Here is a 10,915-nt window from a genome sequence, read left to right on the forward strand (position 1 = left end):
GAGATCCATGCCAGGTCTTCATCTTAAAATGGTGACTCATGGCTAATTAAAGTCAGAAAAGCATTGTTATGTATAGTAAATATTAATGTTAATGTTTAGCACTTCTACACATAAATGTCTTTGAATCCCAACTTTTCCACTAATTAGCTGTGAGATAGCACAAATGCCCCAAATGTCTATCTTCTCACTTGGAAAAAAAAGCAGTGCAAATAGTACATAACTTGTAGCAATACTGTGAGAACTGAGTGATATATATGCACACAAACTCTTTGGCACAGAACCTTTTCATGTGGTAAATGTGTAAACAATGTTTTCTATTATTATTATCTTTCTGAAGATGAAATTCGGATTTTCAGTCATCTCATCACCTTAGAGAGCATGAGGGCGTTATACATGGTAAGAACTTAACAAATGCCTTTTGAATTAACTATTTGGAAAATATGAAATTATTTGCAAATAGTGATATTATTCTCATCCTTGAAATTCTAATGTTTTTTCTTTAGAAAGCTAATGAAAACATTTAATCACTATTTTCTGTCTGAATATATAGCAGAATATCTATTGTGTATGGTAAAGCAGAAAAAAAGCATTATTATCATGGTTATGAGCCAGCCATTCTACTAATCCCTTTGTAAATATTATTATATTTACTGGACAGAGGGTCCAGAGTCTTGATTTTACTCTCTGTTTTATTGTTAACTTTCTAAGTAAAAACTGAGCACTGAAGCTTAGTTTCCTTGAGAGAAGGGTAGGCTATCCAAAGTCTAAAGTGTCCTTTAGCCCTAATATCCTTACTATTATTCTGCCAACCTTATAGATGAGGGCTGAAATAAAATGTTATTGTTTAGTAATAATTCAGCATTAATACTGGCTGTCATTCTGCTGCCTTTATTCTAAAATGACAGGAGCAAGTAAAATGGAATTATAAATAAGTAAATCCAAGAGATTATTGTCTATAATTAAAGGCAAGAGAAGGCCTTCCCTGATAGCTCAGTTGGTAAAGCCTGAGATGCAGGAGACCTGGGTTCAATCCCTGCCAAGGACCAGCCCCGGCTGATCCAGGGTATTCGAAGGGGAGACGGCGTCGGAGACCTATTCAAATGGTAATTAGAGATATAAAGAGTAATAGAATGAGGATAGCTCAGTAGGAAAATTCAGTGGAGAAAAGAGGCTGAGTAGCTTGGTTTACGCGGGAGACCAATAAAACTTCAAGACAAGAAGTTTGCACCACTTACGTAGGCCGCAGGCGCCCTCTCGAATAGCGGAAGGTGCCTCACCCTAGACACCTTCTCGAGTGGGTCTTAGAAGCCCAGGCATAATTAGTAAGCATGGTGGGTTCCGTGCTCCAGATGGAGACTCAGCTGGAAGTTAAAGGGAAGAATGACATGGGGAGACCAAGCGCTGGTGAGCAAGGCCCGTAGCTTTATTTTTAACAGGGACTTTTATACCCTAAGTTACACATAGAGGATAATAGGGGATGCAAAGTCAGCAGTTTTTGATCCTTATCAAAAACCAGGGTTTCTTTCCTGCAAATTTATCGTATACAAATGGTTTAGGTGATTTACATCATCTTCTGGCCAGAAGGCCTACTAACATTTTATGACTCTTGACAAGGACTTATCAACAAAGACTTATTTTCTCTAAGAGTAATTATTTTAAGGTTTGGCGCCATCTTCCGAAGATAAAATTGCATTCCTATAGGGCGGATGTGTAATGGGTTTACAACAAAGAAAAGAATTTATTACCTTAAGGGTCTAAAGTTACTAACACCAAGGCCACTACTTATTTTTTCTACATACCAACTATATTAATTAATACACATTCAAGGATACAATTCAGGGGATGTGAAAACATGGCAACAAACATTGACTCATCAATGAAATCCTTTACTAGTTTTATTCTGACAGTTTCTAATTCTCTGAGAGGCTCTAAGCTATTTGAATATCTTAAGCTTCCCGTGCCTCTTGAGGCTGGGAGACTGTAAACAATCGTATGCATAGCTGCAGGAGTCCGGGTAAACTTGTCAGGCGAGTTAGAGAGCCATCTGAGGGGTTTGGATTTAAACACTCCTAATTGCCCAGGAACTTTATTAATTGGAGCTGTAAGTTAACTCTTTGACAGAGAGAGCAAGATGGTGGTGGGGGACAGCCCCCAGTAAAGTCAGAGGTGAGAGCACAAAGCAATAAAGTAGGCAGACTCTGGTTTTTGGGGGGAAAATGCTCGAGAATATCCGGGCGGACTCCTGAGGCTCGATCCCGCCTTTGCGTATGCCGAGCCTCCTTCCTCATGACCTTTGTCACGAGCGGAATGCCTCACCGGCTCCCGGCAAATCCCTGCATTGGGAAGATCCCCTGGAGAAGGGAAAGGCTACCCACTCCAGTATTCTGGCCTGGAGAATTCCATGGACCGTATAGTCCATGGGGTCACAAAGAATCAGACATAACTGAGCAACTCTTACTCTACAAAGCCAGGAGATCAGAAGTCTTATAGCCAACATGTGTGCTAAAATTGCTTCAGTTGTGTCTGACTCTTTGTGACCTTATGGACTGCAGGCTCCTCTATCCATGGGATTCTCCAAATAAGAATACTGGAGTGGGTTGCCATGCCCTTTTCCAGGGGAACTTCCAAACCCAGGGATCGAACCCCTCTGTGACTCCTGCATTGCAGGTGGATTCTTTGCCACTGAGCCACCAGGGAAGCCCCATAGCCAACTCTCTACCCATATTAATTAAACACACAAACACAGAGAGAAAGAGAGAGAGAGAAGTGAAATATTTTGCCCAAGATCATAACAATAGATGAAGCAATATTAAGAGTTTATTCCCAAAGGTTTGGTAGAAACAGCAGAAGATTTTTGTATACTTTAGCTTCTCCATGATAGGAACCAAAGAAAATGCAGAGTGGCACCAAAGATTTATGTTAGCCTGAAATGTAGTTGTGATATTTTTAGATGGCCACTTGTGAAATGTATACCTCAGCAAATCTAAAAACACGGAGACCATCTAATTTATGATATATATCTTCAGAAAGATGCTGAGATGTATTTGAAATAAGAAGTCCTTTCTTTAAATTTAAATTACATTGTAGTGAGTTTGAAAGGAATAAAGTCATTCATACTTACATGACTCCAAATAATCGCTTACATAGTTTCAAATATTTTTTTCCTCATCATATATTATATATATATATATATATATATATATATATATAGTTATAATCAGAGTGTTCATGAAAAAGTTCTGTTATTTGATGGTAATTTTTGCCAGTGTTACTTAGTCTCTTAGGTATCAAATGCTTGCAGTTATCTAGCAAATGACACAATTTATGCTAACATTCCACTGTATTTCTGAGAATTAAACTATTTGCCTTTCTTTCTCTCTTTTCATTTCTCTTCTCTCCCTTCTTTCCTCACTTCTGCCCTCTCCTCCTTTCTAGAACTTTAAATAATGCATTGCATCCATGGCTTTCTCTACATTTTCTGATTTTTCCATTAAAAAACTATCAGAGTGGTTGTCAAATTGCCAAATTTCCTTCTACCAAAGTGCACCGCATTTAACAATGCCACCAGTAATATAAAAGTCACACAAGTTTTGCTTCACTTCATATACAATGGGAATGATTATAACCATTTCAGTCTATATGCATGGATTATCATTACTAATACATTTGGATTTATTATAATAATTTTATTCTGAATATGTCCTGATTTCTCTGTTTTGTTTGCTTTTTCCCTTATCTTTTTTTCTTTTAAATAATTACTGTACTTCTCTACAGATTTGGAAATTATGCACTCAGTTTTTTTGTTACTTAAAATTAATTTAGCATACATAATGTAAAAGTATAGACTAATTAATGCCTCAACAATCTTACAAAACAACATCAAAACCAGGACATATTAACTTTAATCAGTTGCCTCATGATTTATAAATTAATATTGTCCAGTATGACCCCTGACATACCTGACCCTTAGTGTACATGCCCTGTATAATCTCCTATCCTTGAGTGTGGACGGGACTGTGAATATGATGAGGTATTATTCCCATGATTATGTTACATTTCTTTGGCAAAAGGAATTTTTCAGGTATAATTAAGGTCCCTAATCAGCTGACTTTGAGTTAAGCAAAGAGATTATCTTAGTTGAGTCTGGCTTAATCAGGTGAGCCCTTTAAAAGAAGGATCAGGTCCTCCCTGAAGTCAGAGAGGTTCTCATACTGGCTTCCAGAAAGTGACCTCTGTATTGTGAGAGGTCTGTGAGAGGGCCATGTGGCAATGAACTGTGAGCAGCCTCAAGTAGTTGCGCTCAGCCGCTGGTGAACAGCCAACAAAAAAGATGGGGCCTTCAGTTCTGTCACCACAAGGAACTCATTTCTGCCAACAGCCACATGAACTTGGAGGGGGACTCCAAGCTCTAGAAAGAACCACAGCCTGACCAATATCTTGATTACAACTTTATGGGATCCTGAACAGATGACCAAGCTAAGTTGTACCCAGACTCATGACTCATAGAAACTGAGATATTATAGTATGTAGTTTAAATCAATTGAGCTTGCGGTAACTTGTTATAAAGCACTAGAAAATGAATATACCTTGTATATCAATTCAATTTTAAAACATCGAAACGGCATGATGTTTTATATAAATCCAATTACGTCCACATGTAAGTCTGATGAGAGAAGAAATCTTGACTCTTTACTTTCACCGCTACTGCATTTTTTGAGCTTTTGGAAGTTAAACACAAGTTTATCATATGACTCAGCAATTCTACTTGTATATATTTACTCAAGAGAAATAAAAACATATGTCCACATAAAGATATATTCATATATATTCATAACACTTGGTTCATAATAGCCTAAAACTGGAAATAGGCAAAATAGTCTAACAACAGGTAAATAGAGAAGCAAATTCTGGCCTATCCATATAGTAGGAATACTCAGCAACAGGAAGGAATGCACTGCTGAAATACAAAAATATGAGTGATTCTCAAAAACATTATGCTGAGTAAAAATAAAAAATCCAGATATAAAATGGTACCTACTGAATAATTCCACTTATATAAAATTTTAAAATAGGCAAGACTAATGTATGGCAGAAAGATCAATGGCTACCTAGATGAGGAAATGTGGATAAGGAACATTTAAGAGTGATGAAGTATCTATATCGTATCATGATCATGGTGTAGATTGCACAAGTATATGTATTTGTTAAAACTCATTGAACTGTAACACTTATTGGTTCACTTTAGTGAATTCATTTCAGCGAAATTATACCACAATAAAGCTGACTAATGAAAATAGTGTCTGGTTATAGTAAAACATTCAATATATATTTGTGAACGGATAAAATTTTACTAAAACTCAATTTTATTCTTTAAATAATTTGCAAATTTAGGAAAAAATTATTTTCTATAATAGACCATATGAACCAGTGATTAAGCAGACATGGATCCATACTGCTTAAAATCCATACTGTGTGTTGGATTAAAAAAAAAAAATGATCGTATCTATTTTCATCAGGTCCATGTTATAAACTGTGATATCCCAGCTGCATAGCAAATAATCCACTACTTGCTCACACAGACACACACAAACACACACATATCAGATTTAAAAAATCATTTTAAAAATGATTTTTTAAAAAAATCATTTTTTTAAAAATCCAACACACAGTATGGATTTTAAAAGTGTACAATGCGTGTTAGTAATTATTAATCTCATGTGTCTGCCATGGTGAGTTATCTGTAATAAATAATTTGAAGAGTTTGCCCTTTCAACGCAATCCAATGTTGTTTTCTTTAGGTCTTGAGGATTCACATGAGTTTTTAGTCATTCTAAAATTTCTGAAAAGGTTTGTCACAAAGTGATCAATTACAGTTTAGAAAGTCACAAAGACATTGAGAATTCTAACAGTACATTTTGATACTGGAATTAATGCAGTCTGAGTAAAAACAGAAGGCATATTGTGTTAAGTAAAATAGCTTTACAAATGGGGGTCCCATTGTTTCTTAGGAAATAACATTTTTCATGTCTTTAGAGATATTAAGATAGGGCCAGATTTTTTTTTTTTTTTTTTGAGGCTCTGAGTCCTCATTGCAGTGCAGAAACTTCTTTCTCTCTCTTTTTAAAAAGATTTTAAAAATCTGTGTAATCTCCCCTCCTTGGCTGTGGATAGAACTGTGAATATGATGAGGTATTATTCCTATGATTATGTTACATTTTATGCAGGATTTTTTATAACATAATAAATACGGTAAATAAATATTTTTAAAATTTTATTTATTTTAGTTTTGGTTGCATGGGGTTTTTATTGCTGTGCGAGCTTTTCTCTAGTTATAGCAAGCGGGGCCACTCTCCAGTTGCCATGTGCGGGCTTCTCATTGCAGTGGCTTCACCCGTTGCAGAGAACTGACCCCAAAGTGAGCCAGTCCAGCAGTTGCAGCTCCTGGGCACTAGAACACAGGCTCAATAGTCGTGTCACATGGGCTTAGTTTCTCCTTGGCATGTGGGATCTTCCTGGATCAGGGATCAAACCCATTTCTCCTGCATTGGCAAGTGGATTCCTCACCACTGCACCAGTAGGGAAGCCCTAAATCGCCAGATTAAAAAAAAAGATCCCAACACTGAGAAAGTAAATATTCACATAAAATAAAAATAAATATATTAAGATATTTTGTAGGAAATTTGGTAATGCATATTAAAAGGCAGAGGAATATGACTGAGGACTCAGACTAGTTTTCCTTACCTTGTGTTGCTTTCTGGTATTTCACATGATTGTCTTCTTTATCCAAATCTCCAACAAGATAGGATTGGTTAAAAGCTATGACTCCACACTGAAAGCAGTGATTTTATTAATGAATGATTGATATAAAAATAAAGTCCAAGAATACATCTCATAAATTCACAAGGCCTCAAAGTACCTTTCAAGATCTTCTAGTATCTCCTTCCAAAATGCTTTATGGGATCAGATGTTCCCTGCCCATAGGCAAGAGTATTGGAGTGGGGTGCCATTGCCTTCTCCTAATTATCTCTTTACCTGTGCTCAAACATCTCAGGAACATTATGTGTGTATGTGTGTGTGTGTGTCTGTGTGAGCAGGTAGTGGATTGTTTGCTATGCAGCTGGGATATCACAGTTAATAATATGGACCTGATAAAAATAGATACGATCAATTTTTTTTTTAACAGAGACTTTGAACTTTCTCCTTAGCACTATTTAGCTATTTTCTTCCATCATAAGAGACATGCAGACAAAGTGTAAATGGCCAATAAGCTGGGAAGTTATGAGAAGGGCTCAGGAATAAAGAAGGCCAATGTATTAGATGTCATTTGAAGTTCATTTTGACTCAGATTCTATAACTTTTCTGAAGGCATATTTATTCTGCGCCCCCTCCCTAAATTCAAACAAGTGAGCTGGGACTGTTTTTTTTCATGCAAAATCCTTGTTTTTGCATCTCTCTGTTACAGAAATACCATATTTTTTTTGTAACTCACTCCATATAACTTGAGGAAACTATGGTATTTTGTTTTAATATAGTTATGCACTGTCATAGCTCAATATTTATTTTCATGACTTTTTTAAGCAAAATATTATTCACATTTTGTAAATAGTGAAAATCTTTTCTCCAATTTTATGTTTTTTTTTCAAGGCTGCGAAAGTTTCTATGGTGTGCTAAAATTTCCTAATTTCTCTATTATGAAATAGTGTATAATTTTTGAAAATGCATATAGACATATTATGCTTTAAAAATGATTCAGTTGTTTTATTTAAAGATATGCCCTACTGTTGAGATTTTTCCCTTAAATGTCATTTTGTCCATGGATGTTCTCTAAGCTTCAACCATTTAAATTCAGGCTCTAGACTTAACTACTCCTGTACTTAGGTACTTGGTTATAAATATTAACTCTGAGAACAAACTTTATCATTAAGCTGACATTAACCTATCCAATTTATTGACAAGAGAAAACAAAACAAAACAGGCATAAAATTTGAAACACCATTGTGACATTTAAATGTGTATTAAGACATTTATATTAATGATAGGATACTTTATAAATATATATAAACTTGATAGTGGCCATCATAACTCCAGCATCTGTTTTTAGTAGGCTTTCAAGGTTTAAGATACCAATCCAACATTTTGCCTTTAGCATTTGAAAGATAATTAGTGGCTTCAATTAAAGGCCAATGAAGGACTTATACCATGCAACCCACACAGAAATCAAACCTATGATTATTCCAGTGTTATAATCAACTGTATTACAGACACAAGAAACCTCTTAATGAGGTAAAAAACACAAGGAAAAGTCTATGTTAATACGTGACCTTATCACCTTTTACCACGTTATGAGGCATCCTTTCAAATAAATTATTAGCAAACAGTACTATGCCAACATGTTGTAAAAACAGCAATAAAAATTACTTATAAAAAGCAAAGAATCCTGTATGAAATACCATATACTTTAAATTTTGAGATGTACATTTTGAAAATATTTTTTAATGTTCCAGAAATGTGTGGGAAATGGATTAAAACTGTAAAAATCGAGGGGTTCATTGCCTTTGTAGTTAAATCTTTTCAAGTAACTGGGTGCTCATTTGAGGGGAGAAAAACAGCTGTAAAAATAACTTTATAAAACACAATACCAGACTTTTAAAGACTATTTGGAAATATGTTTCACAGAAAGTTACTACCTGTACTCTAAACAGGTAACAAACAGAAAGGGTAAATATAAAAAGAACATTTTATTAACTAAAGTGTCCCAAGAGGACAGCCAATATTAACTTAATAGATAAGTGTGGAATGAATGGATATGCAATCAAGCGTAGTGTTTTAAGTCTTAAAAATATCTTGAAAAATTTTGTATTTTTAATCATATTTCTAAGACACTTTTCCACTATATTTATTCCCTGAACCTTGGCTATCTATAAGAATCGTGAAAGAAAAATATATACCATATTTATGGTTGAGTCTTGTCTTCTAGAGATAAAATCATTCTTCCATAGAGAACACATAATTATTTTAAATAATGGTCTAAATGTTAGTGGTGTATCACCATAAATTTTAGTTGTATAAACTAAAAATTCTACAGCGTATAGAAGTTTTGCAGTGACAAGATTTTAAGCAATTAATGTTACAACCAGTGGGACTCATAATTTTATATTTCCTCTAAATCACAATGTATAATGACAGCTGATATTTTATTAACAAAAATCACTTGTTCAAATGACTTCAGCCAGCCATCATCTTGTTTAATTTGCTCTGAGGCTATCAAACATCAGTGTTTTAAAGAAGTGTGGAATGAGAGTATGGATTTGAGGTGATAAAAATAAGTTAAATGAAAACTCATGTTTATAACCGCATGCTATTTTATTTTTTGTCATAAAATTAATTCTCTTCCAAGACTTGCAAACTCAAAAGTTAAGTGTTTCTCATAACATTTCATGGGTTTCTTGAGCTTTGAACCTAGCCTACTAACTCATTAACTTTCAGGTCATCTTGAAATATTTCTTATGGAATTCATGTTGATTTATCAGGTGCAATAAAGTTTTAAAAAACAGATAAATATTTTAGGGATACTATATACATTTATGGGAACACTACTGAATAATAATGAGATTACTTTCATAAAACTTCTACCTCTTTCAAAGTTCATGTTATATCTTATAACAGAAATAAATATGTACAGTTCCAAGATAGAAAACATTCATTACAGTTAAGGTTATAAGTAGGATGCTACTTACAGATGAGAATATTTCAAATAAGTAAATCTGAAAAGGCTGTGATAGGAAGAATAAAGTAAATATTCATTATACTAAAAAGAATTTTAAAAATTAAATATAGCAAGGGAACTAATGGCAATAACTAATGATTAAGTTTCACCACTGAAAATCAATAATAACATTAGTAATTGAAGATCAGTTATAATAACAATCATGGTGGGGGGCTGTGGGAAGAAGAAAATACAAATGAAATGTCCTCCCAGTCTTTCTGTAGTCTTAAAGGATAATCTTGATTAAGAAGATTACTGTTTTTGGCTTGGATGGCCCCATCATACTGATTTTGTCCAGTCCAACTGGAAATAAACATAATTGTGTGTGTGTTTTTTTTTTTTCTTAGACCAAATGCAGACAAGTCATCGTATTAAGATAAAAGGGTTTTTTTTCCCCCTTTTAATCAAAAGAAGGTCTGTTTAAGATATATGCTTCTTACATATAAATTTTACCAATTTTTTTCTAAATAAAAAGTGAAAAAAAAATGTCTCTCATGTAGTTAGGTTTAGGAAGCATTTTGTTTTACCTGAAAAATAAATTTAGATGCTGGATTGTGAACCCAGTGGGATATTATGGCTGAGTCTTCATCGAATGTGTTTTAGGTACCTGCTGTGTGTCTGATTCTAAGCTACCAGATGCTGGAAAGAATGGAAAATAAAAAATCTAGTCTTAGGCAACTAAATCCTTATTTCCGGCCTAAGAAGACATGTGTGTGTGTGTGTGTGTGTGTGTGTGTGTGTGTTAGTTATTAATATAACCAGTGATTTGGTAGAACTTTAAATTAAAAGACACATCTGACTATTTTCTACAAAAATCAGAGAGAGTAGATTTTCACTTTCAAAGATATAGTTTGGAAGATTCTCAAGCTGTGGTACAGTATGAATTTAGTCACTTATCCAGATAATGTGCTTTACCTAACAGCCGGAACCTACCTCTCAACATGACATTGTGAAGTGACTTTTCAAAAGTCCTTTGAGAGAAAAAAAAAAAAAAGTAGATCTGTAAAAGAAAACAGCATCTATATATTTGGATAGCCATGAAATAAATGCCTTCAAATGTATTGCTTATGAAGTCAAGCAATGTGATGGTTTCAATTTTTTTAATACACTGTTCTGCGATACAAATTCAAATATCAGAAAGATACTTAC

The 10,915-nt window shown here is 34.3% G+C and overlaps 1 long non-coding RNA gene across 1 annotated transcript in view; it reads right to left on the bottom strand.

The window, feature by feature from the left end:
- Window positions 1-575: 575 nt before the first annotated feature.
- Window positions 576-10,915, bottom strand: part of LOC139184551 (uncharacterized) — a 61,752-nt gene continuing 51,412 nt past the window's right edge. Inside the window, exons 2-3 of the long non-coding RNA XR_011568072.1 lie at window positions 6,742-6,829; window positions 576-6,585 (exon numbers count right to left, since the gene is read on the bottom strand). This is a non-coding gene — a long non-coding RNA (uncharacterized lncRNA). The remainder of the gene's footprint in view (window positions 6,586-6,741; window positions 6,830-10,915) is intronic.

This window comes from Bos indicus, chromosome 8, assembly GCF_029378745.1.
Source record: "Bos indicus isolate NIAB-ARS_2022 breed Sahiwal x Tharparkar chromosome 8, NIAB-ARS_B.indTharparkar_mat_pri_1.0, whole genome shotgun sequence".
NCBI lineage: Eukaryota > Metazoa > Chordata > Mammalia > Artiodactyla > Bovidae > Bos > Bos indicus.